General features: G+C 41.3%; 2 protein-coding genes across 10 annotated transcripts in view; one reads left to right on the top strand and one right to left on the bottom strand.

The window, feature by feature from the left end:
- Positions 1–12827, bottom strand: part of ACSL4 (acyl-CoA synthetase long chain family member 4) — a 32623-nt gene extending 19796 nt beyond the window's left edge. For 3 of the 9 annotated variants that reach the window (XM_015860455.2, XM_015860458.2, XM_015860461.2), the window contains exons 1-2: positions 12702–12827; positions 12503–12507 (exon numbers count right to left, since the gene is read on the bottom strand). The gene's annotated coding sequence lies outside the window, so the exon portion shown is untranslated. Of the gene's footprint in view, positions 1–12502; positions 12508–12630 lie in introns of all 9 variants that reach the window. The other 6 variants (XM_015860457.2, XM_015860459.2, XM_015860460.2 and 3 more) reach the window with 4 other exon arrangements.
- Positions 1–23138, top strand: part of TMEM164 (transmembrane protein 164) — a 90511-nt gene that overhangs the window by 24105 nt on the left and 43268 nt on the right. The gene's annotated exons all lie outside the window — the stretch shown is intronic.

Here is a 23138-nt window from a genome sequence, read left to right as displayed (position 1 = left end):
GTTAGATCACATGGTCTAGAAGATCAGATCTGTTTGAGACCCACCAATATAAAGGGCTGTTATCTAACTTGAAAATATGACTGAAGATGCTGACCACAGGCCAAAGAAAGACACTTGGGCTGGCAAAGGGAAAAGTAAGACAGTGCCAAAGCACAACATAAGTGCAACTCCACGCTGCACTTGATGACATTCCCATTGTTCTGTATGGAACAGGGCTATCAGAAAACAGGTACGCTATTAAGTCAAGCTGTTTTACTTGGCACCAAAAGGGACCAGCCGCGCTCCCACAAGTCACTTCCTTCAGGTAACTCCTGGAACTACGCAGCCAGGTCCCCTCACTCAACACTGAAGGGCAGGTCTGAGTTTGCTCTTGTCTCCCATTGCTCCCACCCTCGGCAATGTGAGAATTCACTCAGAGCTGTTTTGGATTTTTTTTTTTTTGTTTTTTTTTTTTTAATAAGGAAAAATTAAGAACTGAGTTTCACTGTATTTTCAGGACATACTGTAAGCAATATATGGCATGTTAAAGTCTTCAAAGTCAGATGTAGTGTTCTTGTTTCTGCAATAGTAATACATGTGTGATGGGGTGTTACTGCGGAAACACAAGTTACATTTGTACTTTCTAGCTACTATCTTATTTTCAACAGAAAAAAAAATCATTATTGATATTGCTACTGCTACATAGATTAAATATTAATGCTTGTTTCGTGGCCCCACATTTGGTACATTAGCTAACACCTGTGCAGCACAACCTGTAAGAAATCATATGTGTTCCTGTGACAGAGTACTAGAAATATATCAAGTAAAGCAGCATTTACCAATACAAAGTACAGTAGAAGTATGAATCTATTTCTATGTATGAATCTATTTCTGTGTGAGAACAGAAGTCAGGAGAAAGTGAATACTGAATCTTTTTATTTTTTTTAAATAGGATTCTGCTGATACATTTGCTTGACAAAAGCTTAGTGATGTGAACAGAGCAAGCTGGTTGTTGACAGCTACTTCTTCCATTTCCTGAAGTAGATCAGCATTGCTCTATAATAACCTTTTTTGTGAATGGAGCAACTCAAACATTAAAATGCCAAAGAGCATGAACTCAAGTCCAGTCTGGCAGCCAAACCTGCAGCGTAAGGACAGATCATAATCCTCTCTTCAATGCCCTAGTAAAGGATTCCAGGGAAATGAACCTCCCACACCCCACTGAAACCCATAAACAACTACACACATCAACAGCTTCTTTTCACTGTAGTTACCCTGACACGCTGTATTCTTTCTGAACGTCTCACCGACTACAGCTGCTGTGCAATTTAAGACAGAGATTCTACACATCATTCTGTATTACTTCATGAAATCAGGCTGTAGCTTATTTGCAATCTGAAGGAGCTCTCTCCACGCAGATGTTCTGATACACAGATGACTGGGAGTGCACTTAAAAACTGGTTTAAGAACAGTGCTCCCACCCATGGCCTTTTGAGATGGAAGCCCCTGAGGTTTCAAGCATGAGCCGCCTCTATTTTGCATTTGATTCTCATTGTGCAGCTAGTTCTGCTTCTAATGAAAATGGTCTGCACAAGCACAGTATTTCTCAGTGAAAATCCTGTGGTGTTCTCCATCTGTTGAATTTTACCGTGGTGGTAATTTTAGCAGAATTTTAGCATAGTCTGTTGTTTGGCACATGGTGAACCCATCCTATCACTTCCCAATCAGACATACCTGGACTCATATTTACATTTCTTTTGTCTCTAGATCCACAGCTGGAATTCACAGGGAAAGATTTAGCTAAGACAGAGCTTTGCACTGTAACTTTTTACTCATTTTATCCTCTGTTTTGTTACTGAACTTGCTTTCTGCTGCTTCCATGCTGTGCTTCGTGACAGACAGATCTTTAGGGTGCATTTCTTTTAATAATGTTATTTGCAACTCTATTTTTTATATATGGAAGATCTGGGGGTGTAGCCTGGCGATGAGCTGTACATAGACAATAAATGGAACATATACCGATTTAGTCAGAGAAGTTGTGGGTTTTATACGTCAGCAAGAGGTGTGACATTGGTGGTGGCGTTTTCTACCAAGAAAGGCAGTCTTACTGAATAACTGTATTGTAACAGTTGCTTGATAACCAAACACGTTTCAGTATATTTTATCTTATAAAGTAATATGCAGGTTCAAGTTTTTTAGACTTAGCAGCTCTGAACACTGTTTTGTTCAATCGATGTGAAGCCACCACAAGAACAACAAAAAAATCCAGAAGTGCTCCAAACACAAGAGTTTATACCAAGACAGGAGATTAGGGCAGAAACCAACACAATTCCTAGGGAAAGGAAATGTAACGATAAAATTAAAAAGGAAAGAAGACCCTGACAGTCTTGGTCACACACACACGTCACCTCTTAAAAGGCATCGTAACATCTTACAGACATCAGCATGCCTGTTCAACCTGTTCAGTTTCAGAGGCAGACAGCTTTGAATGTTCTTATTCCAAAATATCCAAGTAGTTTTGTGATTCAGCAGAGGACATACTTACAGGACTGGGTCAAGCACCACGTGCTCAGAACAGAGACAGAACAGAGCAAGCCAGCTCTGCCAGGGAGGTGCATAGGATCACACCGTTTATACTAGTACATTCTATCCCTCAGCGTAACTTGTTAGTCTGGGACAGCCATGTGCTAACACAGCTCCATAGCTTCCTGATAGACCTTGTTCAAGCCCTGCTGGCTCAGTAGATGTAAAAAGGGTCTGAGTTGCCATTTGCAACAGACCACAAATCTAAAAGTCAACTGGCTTGATGGCCTGACTTGACATTTAGGTAATTGGAGCACTTTAAAAAAGAATCAAGTAGGAGTAACAGTAGCAACTGAAAAGTAAGAAACTATTTGTGCAGCCCTAAGCTAAAGGGACAGTAATACAGTCTGAGGCTTTATTTTTGAAGAAGCAAGAGGAGGAAACTGGCGCTATTGACTTATTTGACTTATTATATTTGACTTATTAAGCTATTTCAGCTTATTTTTAGGAATGTTTTTGTTCTGAAAAAGGGAGAGAAAAATCCTTAATGTGAGCAATTTGCTGCTAGCAACAAAAACAGTTTTATTTGCTAACAAATGCAGAAATACTCAAAGAAATACTCGGATATTTTTTCCATCAAAAATAGAGTCTCTGCTTTGTGTTTCTCATACTTGGACAAAGTTCAGTGTTTCATGATTCTGGTTAGTTAAGTGCCTGTTCCCCTGTTACCATCAGTCTACTCACTGGCACACAAAAAACAACTTGGTCTTTACCTTTAATGAAACTGCAGTTTGAATGTTGCTAGACAAGCGGGCAGATAAATTCATGAAAATCTGAAAAGGGAAAGTATGAAACAGTGAAAATTCTGGGCATCTCTGAGGTTATAGACGTATCTAAACAGACCATTTGAGCCAACATTTTTTCTGGGTTGGTAATGCGAGCTTTGTCAGCTGTTTGTTGGCACTCTCGTTTATACAATTGCAAAATAGTATCTGCTATTTGAAAACATGGAACAGGCTGATCTTGTACTTTACATCACAGGTTACCACTGAGAACTCATTACGATCTCATTCTGAAGTGCTACATTTTCACCTAAGTTATATGTACTAAGGGCCTTCAGATACTTGAAGTGTGTAGCTTGCTGCCAAACACCAGGCCTGACAAAAAGCTTCAAAATTTACTCCTGATTGAAACCAGTATCATGTTGTTATACAGCCTTTAATAGCCTCAGCATTAACGTTTTGGTAGCCCAGGATTCAAGTTTACCTTTCATGAGCTTATTAAAAAGTAAATCTGGATACTACTATCCATGTTACTGGAATATTTATCAGCTTTTTAGCTGAGAGTAAATTTATAAACTAGGAGATAATATGTAGCAAAACTATTAAACTGTTTTATCTGCCTGAAGAACAGAACTGTTCACTCAGAGGAACAGCCAACACAGCCCTTATCCACTGTGGGCTTTCAGAGAATAAAATCACCCCTGTCTAGCCACCCTTTATATCTGGGCACAGATCCCAGTTCAGAGATGTAGCAAAACAAATGTTAAGACAGTTAAGAGTACTCCTAAAATATAACATAGCACGGCATACACACAAGCTGTGTTGGTACCTCATTTCCATGTATACCTTCCAGAAGTTTCGGTCCATGCTGAATGAGGATTGATATCCAAACAATAGGATATTTTAAGTGAATGTAGGTTATACCTGAGTAGCTGCTGTATTTTTACAGTGACAGATGGGGGGAGACAGACTGAGACTGCTCACCACCTGATTGTCTTTTTTATTACTGAAGACAATTTTATGTTTGTTTCTGTATATCAGATAACCTTCTGTGTATGTGGTCATAATTCATCAAAGCACCTTTGAGCATCCACATAACATGACCAGCTGCTTCCTAGAACAAGTTTTTAATCTTCATTTATGTTAGACTAAAATTCCCAGGCTGCTTAGTACGTTGGGTTTTTTCCTGCTCAGTTTTATAGAACTATCAATTATTGTTATTTGGAGGCTACTAAGAAAAAGATGCTCTAAAGACCAAGCTTCAGTGAAATACTGAAAGGCCTATACAGCTTCTCTGATGTGAACTGGAAGAGCAAGGATAATGTATAATCCACAAACAGACCAAGTACCAACAACTCTGGGGTGTCAAGTAACGCACTCATATGAGCTTTGTGGTGTTCTAAGGCATCATCTCATTCCTACCCTTTCCAACTCCCAGTTTCTCACCGTGCTGTTATTACAAACAGCAACCTTAGCCTCACCATCCTCTTGTTCAACGCACAGATGCACTTCATAACCAAAGTGCTTCTGACCGAGCTGTTTAAACACAGCAGAGCTCATAGAAATGCAAAACTATTTGCATGCTTATGGAACAAACAAAGAATCCATTTCCATCATGAAAATTAAACACATCTAGCTAACAATGACACAGAAACAACTATCCTACATGCAAGTGGGGAACTGCACTGTGCGAGTACACAGCAGGAATCAGTTGTACATGCAGCTGTCTTTATGTAAAGTAACGTACCAAACAACAAACCATTGGGCTACAAGGGACAGACAAACTGCTTCCTGCTCATTTCCTGCTTCTATGTTTGGTGCAAAGGACAACGGGCACCACAGGACAGACTCTCTTGCTTCTTTTTCCTTTTTACTCTCCCCACATTGTTACATCTCTTGGCTGCCATTTGACATTACCACTAGCTGCAGATTTGGCTTAGCTCTCTTTTAATGCAACCTTCAAAGCTGTGAAAAATACTGTAAAGCTACGCTTGACCCACGCAATATTGTGATTCTTTGAGCATGTTAAGTTTTCAGAATGTAAAAGTGTCATGCTAAGAACAGAAAAGGGATCCGAGCATTTAAGTATCATAAGCCAATTCTGATACATACACAGTTGAGGTAAATTACATAACTGGATTCACAAAAACATGACTTCAGCTTAATAGAGTTTCCAACGGAGAAGTGAAAACAGGGCAATGAACTGCTGCTTTTCTGTCAGAGTCTTCACGTTTGGGTTCACGGCAGCCATCTCAACCCCTGTCCACTGTGAGCTCATTGGAACTGTTCCCTTGGGCAGCACATTTAGCAGTCAGGCACTTGCGTGTGACTCTAAAGTCAGGTCAGTTACCTGAAGCAGCTCCTCATGCAGACAGATAGACATGAGTACAAAGGAGGAAGCGGCAACCTCTGTTTAGTTTAGATGACACAGGATTACTTGCACCTTTATACTGTAGCTTTGTAGGCAAGTTAAACAAGCATAAAACAGCTACTGCTGAAACAAGCAGCTCTCACCCACTTTTTCTGTCCTTTCTGTCTGCCCCTCGTGGCCAGATGCAGGAGCACTAGCTGCTGCTCTTGCAACCTTATTGTGCTCATGGAAGTACTGTGTTAGAGAAAAGCATGCAGGTGCACCAACCTACTTTAACCTTTACTATAAAAGCAGCCCTTATCTCTTTCCCCTCCCTGCTGCAAGCACAAAAGCCACCAAAAAGAAACAACAACAACAACAACAAAAAAAAAAGCAACAAAACCATCATCAATCATTTGCAAGCACAGAAAGTCTTATTAAAACTGATTACAGGTTATTTTAATATACCAAAAAAAAAAAAAAAAAAAAGTTTAATATGCTCAATATGTTATTTATTGAAGGTCAGCAGTCTTCCTAATTCAGTGTGGTTGTATGGGACAGAATGAGCAGCTGAATTTAAGCTACCTGCCCTCATTCAGAAGTTGTTGTGGTTTTGCTATGAACAACATTCAGTGTGCAGTGATATGCAGCTTCCAGCTTACCTAGAATATCTGAAGCTGTGATATTCCACAGGCTGCTTCCTAGATAAAATGCTTGTTGCAAGTAGATTACGTAGTGAGTCATTTACGACTTCATTCAGGTGAACTGAAAACAACAGTATCTTAAAAATAATAATAATTAAAAATTAAAAATTAAAAAAAAAAAGACAGCATATGTAACTGCTGGGAAGGAGATAACAGAGCGCCTGGCAGATGGCTTGGGCAACGTGAAGTGTTTTGGTGGATCTGAGCACCTACATCAAAATGCACTGTTTTTTTCAGCAAGGCACCTGCACCCACTTATCAGCAAATATCACAACTCCAGCTCCCCTAACTCTACCAGCTGAACGGTACAGCTGGTAGGCAGCACTCGTTTAGACTTGGAAAGACTCAGATCTATGTAGCATCTGCCATAGAGATGTATAGAACTGAAGTGCAGCAGTGTGTTCACAGTTAGACCTAATGTTTTGTAGTACCTGCTCAAGTAGATCGCTAACCTAACCTGACAGACAGTGAGCGCTCAGTGTGCAGAGCATTAGGAGATGAAAACTCCTTGTTTACAATGCAGTGTTTCTCTATACACAGCTTTCTTAGTACGTTTCCTGGTTCAAGTAGTACAGTGGCTCTAGCATGCAGAAACACAAATAATACCATTCAGAAAATAGGAATCTATTTAGGATATTGAGTTAGACTTCTGGCCAGATAAGTAATGACTACAAAAACACCAAACTAAATGATCTTCTATTTTGGGAAAGTTCATATTTTAGCAAACACTGTCTTATACAAGGTTTGCTGTTGACCCAGATAAGCTGGATGTAAAGTCAACAAGTTGCTCTGTTTTCAAAACCACTGCACACCTTTAGCTTTCACTTTAAAAGATCAACACGAGATTGATTTTAGTTTCAAGTACATCACGTTATGCTGAACCAAGCAGCATAAGTCATGCACTCCAGCGGTAGGTAATGTAAGAAAACATCTAAGACAGGAATCAACAGGCGTGCCCACTTGATGCCGTGGCCTGATATGGCTCTGAGCAGGCATGCAATCCCATGCAGAACAGGGACATTCCAGGGCCCACAGCAGGCTGCACATGTCCAGGAGGTCTGGGGCTCTGCAGCATGAAAAGGACAAGCTGGGATATAATCACTGGAAAAGCTACTAGATGTATCAATATTCTGTTTCTACCTGTAAAAATATTTGTGCTAATGAGGTGTAATGATGATAAGAAAAATGTGCTTGCCCAAGCAGACTTCAAGAGAAAACCAAACAGGTGCCAGCGTTGCTCTTCCTGTGAAACAAAGATTTTCTGACAGCCACAAAAGAAGTGCCTTAGGGCACACGTGTGCTCTGCAGAAACCATTTATTTGTTTTCTGCAGTTCCTCCTACATTCTTTTCCAAGAGACTGAATTGGGAAACAGAAAAGAAAGCAGCTTATTATAAACAACCAGCACTGAACAAAGAAATTCTCTTTGTGAAATTGCATACTTAATTTCATACTTGCAATTTATTCTGATCTTCTCTGTGCTAATATTCTTCTATGAGCAGAATATGTGCAAACAAGGCCTTCAGGAAGGCTTAGGAGGCAGTCACCAGGCAGGGCAGTCATTCAGTTATTTGATGTGCTGCTCTCCATTTCTGACAGAGGAGCTGAGTAGAAGGGATGGGATACAGCCCTGCTGTCAAGCCCAGCTAAGAGCCTGCAAATGAAGAAGTTACACAGGGGATATCACTGAGAAATCACTTGTTCCCCAGGATGTTCTGTTCCTTCTGTTACAAAAGTAAATAGCTCAACAGAAAAAATAGCATTAAAGGAGTGATTAATAGAATCTGCAGCTTCTTTGTCTCCTCTTCACATAGGCTGCAATGCTTAAGATTATCTATCCCCAGCACTGGAAGTAGTTCAGAAGAATCTTATTATACTGAAGTATCTTGTTATTTTAAGAATTCAAGTACCTGTTTCAGATTCTGGCATGCCATTCATTCTCCGTTAGGATCTTCAAGAACAGGAAGATATGCCTAGAGCTACTCCAGATAGACCCATACAGCCAGCACGAGAACTGTGTACCCTGCCACACACACACAGTTTGGTACTAACAGCTTGACTCAGCTGTCAGATGCAGCTGAAACTGAATAGTTACACTCACAGAACAATGCTCCGTTAAGTTGCAGTTCAGAATACGTCTTCTATCTTGTAATGTGTAGAACAGTGGGTTAAAAGGAGAAAAGAAAAATGTTGTTCCCTGCTATGTGAGTCTGCTGTTGTGTCTCCTAGAATTAAAGTCACATATATTAAGAAGGGTGACTTAAATTTAGAATGCTGAACAGTTAGGTAAGGCACCTGGCTAAGTGGAACAAGGACAGAGAATGCTGTACTATACAGTTTTCACTTGAAAATGGGTTGCACAGTATCAAGAAAGTATCTTTTAATAATAAATCACGTCTGTGGTACATATCTAAGAAGAAATTCTGCAAAATATAACCATTAGCTGGACATTAACAACTTCTTTTCTTTAATGTGTTGTCCATGCTTCTACAGAAGGAAAACACAATGACTAAGTCTAAAAATGTCATTAGCAGCTATTTGTTATAAATCTGAATACATGTTGAAGGAGTCTTCTGAACACGGGCATTTCTGTAAAGTGCATTATTCACTTGCTATCTTATTTCCTACAATAAGCGGTGTTAAAAAGGAAAACATCAGAATAATTACAATATTAATTTGGAGGTATTTCATTAGTAAAGTCTGTAGTCATTGGTGGATTGTTGTACCACCACCTTGGAGATAAAGATATCCCCTTGGAAGCCCAGCAATCTCCCAGCTGCACAACATCCAATGATTTGATATTAATTGCACTAAGATCTATCATCAGCACTAGGATTCCTTGTAAAACACTTTACTGAGGCAAAAAGTACTTCTTGATTTCAACACAAAGCCTAAGTCCTCAGCTCTATCTGAAGCAAAGAGGGAAGCAGTTTCTTATGTCCTTCACCTTACAGAGCTATTAATCGACAAGCAAAGCAAATGTAACAGATGCTAACTTTGTGATGCCACAGCATCGTAAGTTCCACCCTTACTCCCATCATAAACAACTCACACACAAAAAGTAAATCATCATTCAGGCAACATGTTGGCTACATGAAAGCATTTCCCCCCTTAACTCCATGCCCACAACCACATTTCCTTATACAGCTCCTCTATTTCCAAAGAAAGACTGTGCAGTCCAGTTTCCATGCTTAAAAATGGCTCATTGTCCCTCAGAGGTTTCTACCATCATTAGCATCAGCTTAACATGTAAAATAACACCCTGGCAAACTGTGCCAACGTGCCTCTCTCACACATTCCTCACCAAATTTAACCTTTGCAGAAGTTCAGGTTCAAGCCAGCACCAACTTCAGTCTTGGCTCCAGAGCTGCTAAGAGCTGTGGCAGTGAATGACCACAGCAGCCTGCAGAGTGGGAGGGATTCCTATTTAGGGCAATAACATCAACACAAGGAATCGCCACCCCCACCCATTCCTAACCTCTGCATCACCCATATGGTCAGGTAAATCATGTTACACTCATCTGGCATATGATTAAAGCCATATCTTGCAATCAATATTGCAGTGAAGTATTAGGTAGAAACTGATAGCTCCGAGAAGAAGGGAAAGAACATCTGCTGTAGGTTATTTAGGTTCAGTCCATTACTTTTGTTGATCTTGGCTGAGCAGGTCAATGCAGATCACATTAAGTATCTATTGTGAAAAAGAAAACTGAAACCACATCTCCAGAGCAATCCTGGCAAACAGACAGCCTTCCTCTTTACAATGCGAGCCTTATTCTCTAAGTGTCTTTCAGTTTGGCTTCACATAAAACCTGTGAAAGCTCCTCATGGCTCCAGCATGTCCTGACTGTCTGAGAGCCACCTGGGAGAGTCAGCCCCCAGAATGCAGAAAGCAACCAGTAAGAAAGGGCCCAGCTCCGAAGAAGCAAAAGGGAGAAACCTGTCACGCCACTTCAAGTGTGTAGGTTTCAGTGTGACCCAAGTTGGCCTGTGAGCAAGCGGCCACAGAAGAAATTAGTGCTGTGCTGGGCTTTCATTTTCACATGCCCGCTCACAGAGCTCAAGATTTTGAGGAAACACACAGCTATTGCTGCCAGTGAATTACGGATAAGCCTAGCTTCCTTTTCCTCTGAAAATGGAAAAACAAAGAAAAGCAATAAGAAAGCATTAATAACTCCTGTCTGCAGTAAAGCATATTCTACCAAAAAAGGAGATGTCCGCAGATGCCCCTGTTCAGGGGAGTTGGGCCAGGTGACCTGTAGAGGTCCCTTTCAACTCAAATGATGCTATGAAATGCATCCCTTTAAATTTCCCCTTAGGACCTGTCCATTTCCCTGGGGCCTTGCAGAAGGAAAGGTGACAGTGGCTCATGTTGCAGGGAGAGGAGGTGCGAGGTGATTGAAACAAAGACTCAGTTGTCGTTCCCTGCTGCTGTACCATACAGGGAAATTCAACAGTGTGTCTTCCTTTAAAAGGAACATCTGGACATCGTACCGTCTAAGTAACAACCCAACACATGAACAGATGGAACAAAGCTGTAAAGTCAGGGAGATGAAAACTTCCCTTTCTCCTGATGAGACCCATGCTCTAAAGATCAGTGACCACACACTTATTGCATATTTCCCTTACTTATTAACTCCAACTCTATTTAGCTTCAGTAATTTCTTTTTAAAAACACTTTTCTGACCAACAAGCACCCACTGTTCACACTGAGAGCAGTTTGGTCACAATAACTACCTTTGTATTAATGATTAACTTCAATAGATTGCCCGTGTTTACTTGGCTTATACTACTGTTTAAATATCTCACCTGTGTATCAGCTTCAGTTAAAGCAGTTCAATAGGGTGCATCTGTTTTAGCAGGTGTGGATCCTGACATCACTCGGAATACGTTTGTATCTAATGATTGTCCTCAGTTCCAGGGTTATACAGAAGGGCTGCAGCATAGCTTTCTTGATAGAAAGGGGGAGCACTGGTAACTTATTACACTGAGAACTGACCATCACTGCTGAGTGTTGGGTTGCTCAGACAATGGGCAATGCTGCCATTTGCCCACACAGCGCGCACTGTGTGCGGTGTTACTGATAAGGCAAGTTTCCATGAGATGCAAACCTGTCAGCACCCAGCACGTGAACGTCAGCACAGGATTCACCCTGAGGCTGGGGGGAGGAAACCTGCCTCATCCGCTGTGTATTTAAATAATGGCATAGTTTATGACCACAGTGAAGGGCATCAAATGAGAAGGATGCTAAAAACGCATAGTTACTAGAATAACTTTGGTGTGAGAATAATTAAGGCTTTTGTAGTGTTGTATTAAAGGCAAACTTCAGATGAACCAGAATGTGAAAAACAACCAGTCCTATTTTTCCATAACTAGGGAACTCTTAATGATGGGTTTTGTTTCAGGGGAATCAACAGCTTGGGGATCTGCTTGTTTAGAAATTAAGGTTTTTCACGTTAGCAGAGAAAAATAATCCCCTCTTGTAATTAGTGCAGTCAGTGAGTGATGACAAATCCTGACATCTCGAGTGCAGGACCAAAAATATCAGAGAATCAGCTGTTTCTAATTGCTCCTTGCAGCTTTATTTGCCAGTTTCAGCACTGGGAATTGGCAAGGCTATAAATACGAATTAGTCTTTAATATTCATTGACAAAGCATACCGAGCTTGCATTTTTATGCTATAACAGTCCAAAAGGAAAAAAATCTAAGTTAGAACGAGATAATATCTTTAACCTGATGATCACCAGGCTTCTGCACACCCTCACCCTATGGGTAGGGAGCGAACCCATGGGGCAGGCGGGGATTTCAGGCTGCTACGGGCAGGGCTCAGCCCCAGCAGGGATAGAACAGAAGCCCTTAGCCGCCTCATTGCCGTCCTTTAGTAGATGCTCCTATGCCATGAAACGGAACACGCGCTGTGCGCAGCCACGAATCACGTTTGCCCGGACTGCTGAGCGTCCTACATCAGCATCAGACCACATCCTGAGCCCACCCCTTTTCTGCATCGGCTTGGGGGGGGGGGGAAGGGGGCGAGGGAGGAGATAACGCAGCCGGCGGCCTCGCTCAGGCCCTGGCCGTTCCCTATAGCCCCGCAGGGCAGCCAGCACCCCGCGCTTCCCTCCGCAGCTGCCGCCGCGCTCTGACCCCACGTAACCCCCGCTTCACCTCAGCTGACCCGCCCGCCCCCTCCCAGGCGGTCCCACCCCCGGTGTGAAGGCGGGGGGCAGCGCCGAGCCCCGCAGCCCCGATGTCAGCCCGCGATGTCTGTCAGCCCGCAGCCCGGCGCCCCTCACCTCGTTCCCCGGGTTGGCGGGCGGCCCGACCTGGGCCCCGCCGGCCGTTACGCTGCGCCGCGTGCGCTCACCTCAGCTCAGCCCACCCGGCTCCGGCCCCGCGCTGCTATAGCGGAGAGCGCGGCTCGGCCGGCTGCTAAAATGGCTGAGAGCGGGAGGGAGGGGAGAAGGCTCGGCGAGGGGAAGCGGGAGGAGGAGGAGCGAGCCCCCGCGCCGCCGTGTAGCCGTGTAGCCCTCCTCCTCCTTGCTGACGCGCCGCCCGGAGGAAGGGGGGGGAGCGCGGGTCGGGGCCCCGCTTCTGTGAGGCCGGGCCATCGAGACCTTCGTCCTGCCGAAATTTGGGGCTGGGACACCGCCAGGATGAGCCGAGGGCCCTGTGTTAAGAAGGGAACATGTTAAGAAGGGAAAACATGCCATGCTCTCGTCAGAAGGCCAGCACGGTCCTCCCTCACCCCATATGGAGCGGGATGGGATGTGTGAGGGATGGAAAAGCTGGCAGTGGCTGCGTTTGGTAACAAGTGCTTGTTCCTATAAAAGACGGCACCTGGCAGGAGCCAGCAGCTTGAGGCAGCAGCAGAATGTGCAGTGTGGGTGTTGTGTTCAGTGCTTCTTAGAAAAGCACAGAGTGCATCACTTCCTCGCGTGGAGGCTGAGCAGTGACTGTGGGTTTTGCTCTGCTTTTTGGGGGCAGCGCCTCACTGCTCTCACTTAGTTGCAATTTGTTTCAAACCTCATCGTTTACTTTATTGGCGGGTCATGGCTAATGAAGGGTTGTGCAAGATGCCTCAGGGCAGATGTGCTTCGTGCAGACCAGATATTTTTTGATCTAAACTTTCTGCGTTATGGGAAGGTCAGGCAAACAAACTTACAGACACGCTACAAACTTTCTTTTTTCTTTTAGCCAACTAAAACAGATGTGTTAGCCTGTCCTCCCATTATTTTTCATTGTGTGTGACTCGCTAAGTGAACTATTTTATACCTCCTATAAGCTTAGGTTTTGACTTAATGAAGGTGGGTAGAAACATGGTGGGCAAATAAGCATGTTGTGTCTGTGCTGAGAGCCCCAGGATGGCTGTGCTAGGTCAGAACCCGGACCACACTGTGTTGTTGCTGCTCCCAGCAGTGGCCAGTAACCTCTCAGGAAGGAACCCCTCATTAAACAATCAGTTTCAAGCACTCTGGGCTGTGCCTTCCTATTGACTGCAGCTCTTTCTTCATGCCCTGCCAAAAAGGAGACCTCAGCAGGCATAGGACCTCAGACACCTCATCTTGGCCCTGGGCGAACCAGGCTTGTGTGCCACAGGGAGAAGGTCAGTGGGGATTCCTGGTATCTGCTCATGTTGTCAAGCAGAGCCCTGCTGAGTGACATTCAGGTTCAGTGCCCATGTCTCCCATGCTCAAGAAAACATCCATCCCTTGAATGATTTCTAAGCCTTTGATCCTAGTACTCTGCCCTCCCCAGTCCTGCCTTTTTAACTCCCTCAGTGGCCCTGTTAAACAGGAGGTATGTCCTCCACATTCCTCTCCCTCTGACCTTTTCCTGTGCCTGAAGGGCCCGATGACAGTTTTATTAGGACTGGGCTAGCAGCTGTCCCTGAAGCAGGATGACAAAGAGCCCTTCCTACTCACAGAGATACATGGCTGCCTCTGCTGTGGGCTGGATATTTAGATAACCCAGGAGGGAACTGCTCTTTCCTGTAGGTAGTTATGAGAAAGGATGGTATTCTGATGCAGCTGTGAGTCAGATTGTTGTAGATGGTCAAAGCCCAGCACCTTTTCCTAGATTCTATTTTAATAAGTAATTTAATCTCAACCCACAGCTTCTGGTTTTTTTTCCCCCCCATTTTTCTTCCCATCCCACTGGGAAAGGGGGACTGAGAGAACGACTGTGGTGCTCAGGCACCTGCTGGGTTAAACCACAGCAAGGTACCTTATACCAGGCAAAAATAGTTACAAGGAGCCTGACTTTAGGATGATATAATCTAAGTGTCCAACCAAGGACTTGGGAGTTTTATTTGCTTTTAAAAGGGCAAACAAATAAGTCAAACTGATAGTTTCAGCTAAGTTGGTTTCCCTGATGTAGCAGATGCCCTTTTATTTGTCATAAGAAATAGTTACTTTTAAACAAATTCTTCAAAAACTTTCAAACATCCTCTGCTGAAAGGAAATCAGAAACAGGTTTATTTGCTCTCTGTAAATAAACATTAAGTTGGGGTTGACCAACAATACCCTGAGGATAAGCAGAATACTTCCAAAGCCTTCCAAAAAGGTAGCTAAGAAAAGCAAACCTGTTGTCAGGAAGCTTACAGTCATTAGGAGAGGGCTGAAACTACTCTGCAGATATTCTGGGAATGTACAACCAAAAATAAAAATTGCCTTTACATAACAGTATGTCACACTATCTTTAAAACCCAATATAAATGAAAGGGCTCTTTTTTTCCCCTTGTCGCAACTGCTTTGTCTCCTCCTGGTAGCTAAAAACCAGCAATGATTTGTGTGAAGTGTTATCAGCGTAACAGAACTTCCCAGGCAGTGTCACTGCTTTGTACCACCTCTACTCTTCACACTTACCAGCAAGGTCAAAAAGAAGCAAGAGAAAGTTATGCTGGAGAGAGACAAAGCCAATCTAGAAGATCTCTGCTTTTCATCTACAGTGAGATGAAACCTCTGACATAGCCAACAGTTTCTCACCTCATTCCTGTTTCAGCAAGAGAATTGCATAACGTTGGCTCTTTTAATCTAAGTAGGAAATCAGTATTTGAGGACTCGTGGGCAGTTTATTTATGTTAGGAGCAGTGACTGGTGAAATCAAGTATTTCTTTTGATGCAATCGTGTTTCTTCACGGAACATACAGTCAGAATCAAAACAAGAGGAATTTCGCACATGAACTTCCTTTGCATTTTGTAGCCAGGGCTCCTAAGAAAGTTGTCTCGATTTTGTCTTAGGCCAGTAAAGGTTTTTAGTTGTGTTCCTGCTAATTAACTTAGGGTGTGTGATTAAAACAAAAGCTGAAGCATGTTTGATCTCTATGTCATCTCCTTCTAACAGGGGTTATATCCCGTTGTTCACTCTAGCTCTTTTCACACCGACTTAGGCTTTAAAAGAAAACACAGCACAAACAACATAGAATTCAGACAAACAAACGTGATAGAAAGGATCATTGACTTCAAGGAGGAATTTCAAGTAGGTGGTAACTGGGAAATGGCTTTATAAATACAGGGTGGTGTTTCAAGAAAAGGGGCCCACTTTTGATCTAATTTTTTCTTTGATACTTTTTGTTCAAGCTTGTTCAATTCTCTTCTTACTGTTATACATTAAACCAGACTGGCAAACCACATGCAAATCTGCTTATAGCAGTTGCCGTCAAATAACCAATTTGTATAGTTTGCATAAGGATTGATTATTTTTTATTATCTGCAGCCAACATACAGCGTGCTATTGGGGAAGAGGTGGGAAGTGAGTGGGTCTCCTGAACTGAAAAACTGTTATCATTTTTGATACTCTGTTCTATACAAACCTGACCTCATTCTGAAGTCTTGATGTATGTAACTTTCAAGCAACTTGCAAACATTGAATATGTGCTTACATTACGTAATTGAATCTTTGTTTTTAAGCCATATTCCTTGCATGAAACAGAAACAGACATAACGTACGTATTCTATAGAACATCACATTAATTGCCATGCAGAGTTTAGCTACTGTTTCCTCCAGAGGTAGTGACTGGTAGTAAATAAATATCTGCCTTTTAGGCAGCAAGGGAGACAGTCTCTCACAGTATGACCAAGGTAACTGCAATGAAATGAGACCTAAATATCTGCAGCACTTCAGAGACCTTATGTACTGTCCTGTATGCTTCAACGTGCTGTAGCTGTGGGAACACACACTGTCACATTTGTGTGTGTGTGTGTGGATTCTGCTGTCCAAGTGGGCACCTTATTTAACAAACATAAATCAAATCAGCGCTTTTATCTACACTACCACTGAGAAGCAATCAAAGGAGAAAGGAGTTTCACTGTTGTCTTCATGTCTTCATGTATAGTTTATTAAAAAATACTGTAAAGCCCCACTGTTATGAGTATTCATTAGAGCAAACACTAAAATTCAGGTCTTTGGACCTCAACAGAGTTTCCACTTATATGTGTCCACTTATATGACAAGCAGAAGCTTGTCTTGATAGTAGTAGCAAGGCCATCCTCCTAATCAATACCTTTTTCTCTCTCCTCTCCTTAAATTTAGAACCCATGTAGTAAAATGGTAACTACCCATTCACCTGAACTTCATTTCATTTTGTTACCTGAGCTTTGTTTTTATAAAAGTCTGATGTGACGAAAAGAAATACTCAAGTCCTATTCGTGTGTGTCTGCGGACTGACTGCCACTTCAAATCCACTTCAGAAGACTGTGTAATAGTCAGGCACAAAATGTATCTTCTACAGCACTCCCATGTAAGTAGTTCTTACATGTGCACGTATTTCTCGGAATTTGTAATGTGAGAAGTAACGGTGATGAGATAAGAGTTACTCAACTTGTTGCTCATGTACTTTTAGTTGTTCCTGCAGGTTTGGGGGACAAATATAAAGCAGCAGATTTGCATGAAGGTCAGACATAGTCTTGTGTCCAAAACTGGTTTTGATGCACAGAGAAATACTTATTTTAGAAAACTGGCTCCCTATGTAATAATAGTGTAACCATACACTAAAATAAAATAGTACTTTTCTTTCTTATCAGACGATCTATTTCTTAAAGCAAAAAACAGGAACATACTTTTAGTACTCGGCACTGGCAGACTGAACTCCTTTAATTATTCATGTAAGTTCATGTCTAAGAGAGTTTCTGGTGAAAAATATTGCAATGTATTTATACAAGTCTCGTAATTTTTTTCTTTTACTGTGGGCTCCTTTATGTGATCTTTGAAATCAGACTGTAAATGCTACTTGGAACATTTGGTCATATCCTTACACAAATCAGAACAAACTGATCCCTTTTTGTTTGGAGAGATTTCTGTGCCCAGAGGATGCAATTACGGAGCCACATACAAAACTCACAGCCCCAGGACATTAGTATTACATATGCTTTAAAGAAGCTGGGTAGTCTTGCAGTCTTAAACTATTCTGCATACCCTGTCTAATTTAGAGCAAGTTGTCAGTTTGCCCTAACAAGCACCAGCATTTCTGCTTCAGCTTGTTCCTGAACCTGTGAGGGAGTCCTTATAAGATAGCCTTGCAGCTTCCATCCTTCCCACCATAATTTACAAGATAGAAAGCATAGGAGAATCTCATTGACCTCGCTTGTCAAAATGTCTGCGTTTTGTTGGAACTGTCATCTTTTCATTCTGTCTTTGCAATAAAACGTTCAGTCCTGTATTTTCAAGTGCAACTACCTTCTTTGCAGGTTGACTGATCCCTGCAATCAACCCTGATTCCCATCAGTCCATAACAGACAATATGATTTCATTTTCTTGGTCATCTTTGCCAAACACTTTAAAAGCCACCCACAAAATGTGGCCCTCACGCAGTTTTACCTCTCCTCTTCCACAGATGAGGCTCTTACTCATCCAAGTGGGCTCTTGCTTACATGGATAAAGATGCTGGAGTAACAATTTCCTGTATTCTTAATAGCACTTTCCAGTCAATGAGTCAACATTTCTTTTGCATGGTAGCTTCACTGCCAGAATCTTCAGGTCATAACTGACCTGTTTCCATTTATAAAATAAATATAGTATACAAATAATATAAAATAATATAGTATGCACATGTGTATGTTTTATGTAATCTTTAGTATAAATAACATGATGTATGAGAAGTTAAACAGAATATGCTTCATTTATACAGCAGTTCTAATGATGATGCTTTCATTTCTGTCAGTAGCTCTAATTCCAGGGTCAGTAATTTAATTTATTCATGGTACCACATATGCAAAATATTGCAGAAATAATTGGGATTGTTGTAGTTACAGAACTAAATGCCCGTGAATGAAACCTAGTTGTGAATATTTAGAGGAAAAGAGCTGAAGGGGAAGGGCTGCTTTCTGAGGTCTCCTGTGCCTCTGCAGTTCTTACACTCAAGATTCAGATATGCCTGAAAATGGACACCACCGCATTATCTGTATGGGCAGCCCAGGTATTGGTATCACACACAGCTGACCAACGCCACGATAACAGCTTCTTTTTTGTTTAGGTGAATAGTATCACTTACAGACCCATTTTCTTAATGGACAATGCTGGTTGAGAAAGACGATGCTGGTGGAGTTTCAGCTTTAGCCCATGCTACCTAGATAACTTCACTTCTTTGTTAATATCCAACGGAAGAACTTTCAGGTAAAAGACTTGTCGCAATTTGAGGAAATTAATAGGTAATGCCAAAATAGCCAGAGGAATGATACATATCTTATAGTCAGCAGACAAACAGCCTGAGCCATCCCATCTCTTACCAGGTTTTCAAACATTATTTTCATTACTGCTTCCAGCCATGACTCTATTGACTTGTGAAGTAAGTTCATTCCTTCTTATGTGGAAATTTCTCTTAGCGTACATTAAATTCTATAATACAGAGACTCACGAAGCACATAATGTCATTTAACTCTTTCCCATTTTTCTTTCTGCTCTCTATCCACAATTATTTTGTATCTGATCATTCCCCATTACAAAGTCACTCCAGCTTACTCTATCAGTGAGTAAATGTGAATGTCAAGTCACTTGAGTCTATGTTCAAAGATGTTAATGGGAATGATTTTAGAAAACAATACCTGAAGGATCTGTAAGACATTTGTAGGTAGTAACTGTGTAGATTTTGCAACTTATATTTCATTTATCATTTCGTAGTGAAGCAATCTTCACTCAAATCTTTACTCATTTGGAACTTTGGCTTCACATTGACTTTCTTGACTCAGGAAGAAGAGAACTCAAGTATCATCTTGCTATGTATAACATCAAAACAAGACAACAAATACACTGAGATAAACTGGATTGTGAAAATCCTCTCATTTTATTTTGGTTCTAGAATTTGGAAGGCTAAATTTGAAAGTGCTGTGTTGAAGTTCTGCTTAGTATTAGTCAGTGAAGTACAGAGAATGTAGGAATATGGGAACATCTCTGACTTTTATAACGCGGTTAGGAAGTTTGAAAGTTCAGCATGAACACTTCACAAAATATTGCAGAAGAACAGAGAATTAGAGACTACACCCTTGTTCAGAATTACACTGATGTTCACTTCCTTTCTCAGAAATAGCTGACTGCAGCAGATAAAGTCTACAGACTGAAATATTTTTTTGCTTTGAGGAATAAACAGTTTTCAACTGACTTCTCAGGATTTTACATTAGGCTAAGTATTGTGCTGCACTGTTACTTGGTGGCAATTCCTCCTAATGCTGGATTAAAACGTTTAAAAGAAGCAAACCATATTCAGCACCATAGGAGGACCGCAGTAATTCTAAGTAAGCCTGATAATCTTGTAAGTCTCCTGGGTGTAGGGTGATACTTCAGCCAGGTCCTGAAATGTATGATCCGGACAAATAAACACCCAAGTAAATAAATGCTTTTAGCAAAGCGAGATTAAAATCCCTGCCTTAACCCAAAATACTATGAACAAATGCAGTCAAGTTTTAACTAATGATCCAAGCATTTCCAGAAGCATTCCTCTTTTTATTATTATTATTTTTTTAAATCCCCACAGGCAAGGTAAGGAAATGAAAAAAGGAAAAAATATATTCAGCCTTCAATGATAACATCAAATTTTGTAGGCAAACCTGGAACCAGAATGAGTACAACTCTTAGAGGTGATGAATCAACTTTCTGAGAATTCTGATTCAAGGTATTTCAAAGCAGAGAACCCCATTCACAAAGATGCTTTGAACTCTTCCCCTCTGCCCCTTCCCCAGCACACACCCCACTGAAGGGTCAGACAAGAGGGGAGTGAGAGAGAAGCATGTGGGAATTACATTTCAGGAGCTGATTAAGCATTTAAAAACTCTAGGTTCTACAGTGTTTAGACTATGACACTCCTTGCAGTTTAGCAGAAATATTCCAGCATAATCTCTGTAGGAGTTTAGTATGGTCACTCTCATCACTGGCAGGATCCCACAGCAAGCACCTTGTGCCCTATGCAATCCCAATTTAAGGAAGCCTGCTGAGCTTTCCTACTTGTTTTTCTGTCTGTGCACTTAGAATTGTGGGTTTGGATTCCATTCCATTTTCCAAACCCATCACAAATGCTTTCAGAAATGTTGTGGTATGTATGTCCATCGGCGTCGTGCTTTATTATCACCCATTCACAGAGATCACAATGGAGGCCCGACTAGCAGGGAGAAATCAGTAGAGCACATTTACACATGTTTAACTATACTGTGGAAATCTTCTGTTAGCAGGCAGACAGACATATCTCAGGGTCTGCATTGCAGTACCCTGCTTGTTCTACATGGATACAACTTGTACCTAGGCAGCAAGCTCTGCCCCAAACTTACAGTGAGTTCTGCTGCATGCAACTTCAGAAAGTGCTGTCATTGTACAGCAGTGACACAGACTATTTCTAGTTCTTTGCTAAAAATCACCTGCTTTTATAAAGGGAGGGAAATTTGTTTAATAGCAGCAACTTGTATGAGACTGGAGACACTTTTCCAAGGTACAGATGAAGCTGATATCAAGCAGGAACTGTGCTGCCACCTGCTGTGCACGTTTATTTTTATTATCAGTAACTGGTGCCTGCACTTCTCCATGCTCACCGGCCCAGCATTAACCATTTGCTTTTACTAACACCTGGGACCTTAACAGGTCCATTCGCATTTCTGCACTTGTTTCAGATCAGAATATATTTATGAAATTCAGGAAGAAACTGACTGCTCATGTTCTTATGGCCCAGAAAATGAGTTCCATAAAACTATTTTAGAAATTATAGTTCTTACAGTATATCATTGATATTTCATTTGAAAGAAGGAAGAGAACTACTAGGGAGAAAAACTGGAAAATAGTCAGGTTATGACAGTTAAATAAATGAGAACTGATATGTTAAGCCATACGAATATTAGTAGCTTCCTATGTTGTCACTGTAATTTTCTTCCCTGAATGAAGTGTCTTCCTTGAACTTCTGACTTCTGGAGTACAGCAGAAAGGTTCAAGAGGACAGATCATCACAAATGTCCTATTTCACAATGTGAGCTTGAGCTTCTATATGCACCGATTAAGATTCTTTGCACAAGCTCATGAGAATGATGGGGCTTTTATCCTTTAATAAAATAAAACAATAAATATAATACCAATGAAAGAGAAAAAATAGGAATATGAGAAAGAGAGTAAGTAATTTCTGTTTGTGGAGTCTGGTACTCTAACACCATGTTCTTCTGCATATTTGTATGGAACTTCCTAAGTTCAATCTTTAGGCTGTTGTTCCTTGCCTTATCACTGCACACAACTGAGGAGAGCCTGACCTCATCCATTTGCCTCCCACCACCCTATTATAGATACTTATAAACACTGATCAGATCCCTCCTCAGTCCTTAGAAATCCCACATAAGGGTATTATCCAGCAAAGTTTAGACTGAAGTATAGACATATTTCTCCCATATCATTGTGACAGCACAATTTTTTGCTTCATATTTTAATGGGAGCAGGAGCAGATGCGCCAGCTATCAAAACCATCCAACCAAAAGACATTGAAAAATTCTAGGTAGCGTTAGGATCTCAGCAAAGAAATCAGTGCTTTGGTATGAAGTTACACCGTGGTTGGAACTGTATCAGCAGAATGCTTTGAGTTTGATTATGCACCACTCGAATTGTTTGTCAGGTTTCTTTTGGATTACAAAATAGTTATCAGAATACAGGCTATGATTTTAATGACACCAATTAAGTAAGCATGCAGGTTATGCTGCACTTCCTTCTATGCAATATCACCTCCCTGCCTAATAGTAGCAATGTATTCTGTGAAAATATTTCCACAGGTAAAGATATCAATTGTACAAATATATTTAAAATATATATTGTTTAATTTGCTTAATTTTCAGTGATAGTATCCAAATATGAGAAAGATATACCTTGTTCTTTTTGTGTAAGTCAATATCTGGAGATTTCTTTGCTTATCTTGCTGACATCTGTACTGCTTGGGCTTCATAAACAGCAGCAAATGGATCTGAAAACATGAACTACATGAATATTTTCAAGCTGAGATATCTTTCTGTTACTTCTTTTCCTCTTTGTTGGACAAAGTTTTTAGTTATGTGCTTCCAGAGTTCTAACAATTCCTTTTGGGCTATGCACCCACTGTACAGTTTCTGCTAATTCCATTCCTCCTTTTCCTGTTTAAGGATGCTTTGTTTTAAGAAAATAGTTTGGGTGTTTCTTTTCACCATTATGAAAGGAGAAATCAGTTAATGAGTCCTATACAAGCTACTGGGTAACGTGGCTATAGTGAGTACTGCAGCCTTGCGCCCGTGTCCTGGCAGGAAAAGTTTGTGTCAAGGTTGAGAGCAAGGAAAAAGTCTTCCTTGCAATCACATAGGAGAAAACAAGCAGCTAGCCCTAA

This window comes from Coturnix japonica, chromosome 4, assembly GCF_001577835.2.
Source record: "Coturnix japonica isolate 7356 chromosome 4, Coturnix japonica 2.1, whole genome shotgun sequence".
In the NCBI taxonomy this organism is placed as follows: domain Eukaryota; kingdom Metazoa; phylum Chordata; class Aves; order Galliformes; family Phasianidae; genus Coturnix; species Coturnix japonica.
Note: the sequence above shows the minus strand (reverse complement) of the source record. Positions and strands in the feature narration are given on the sequence as shown.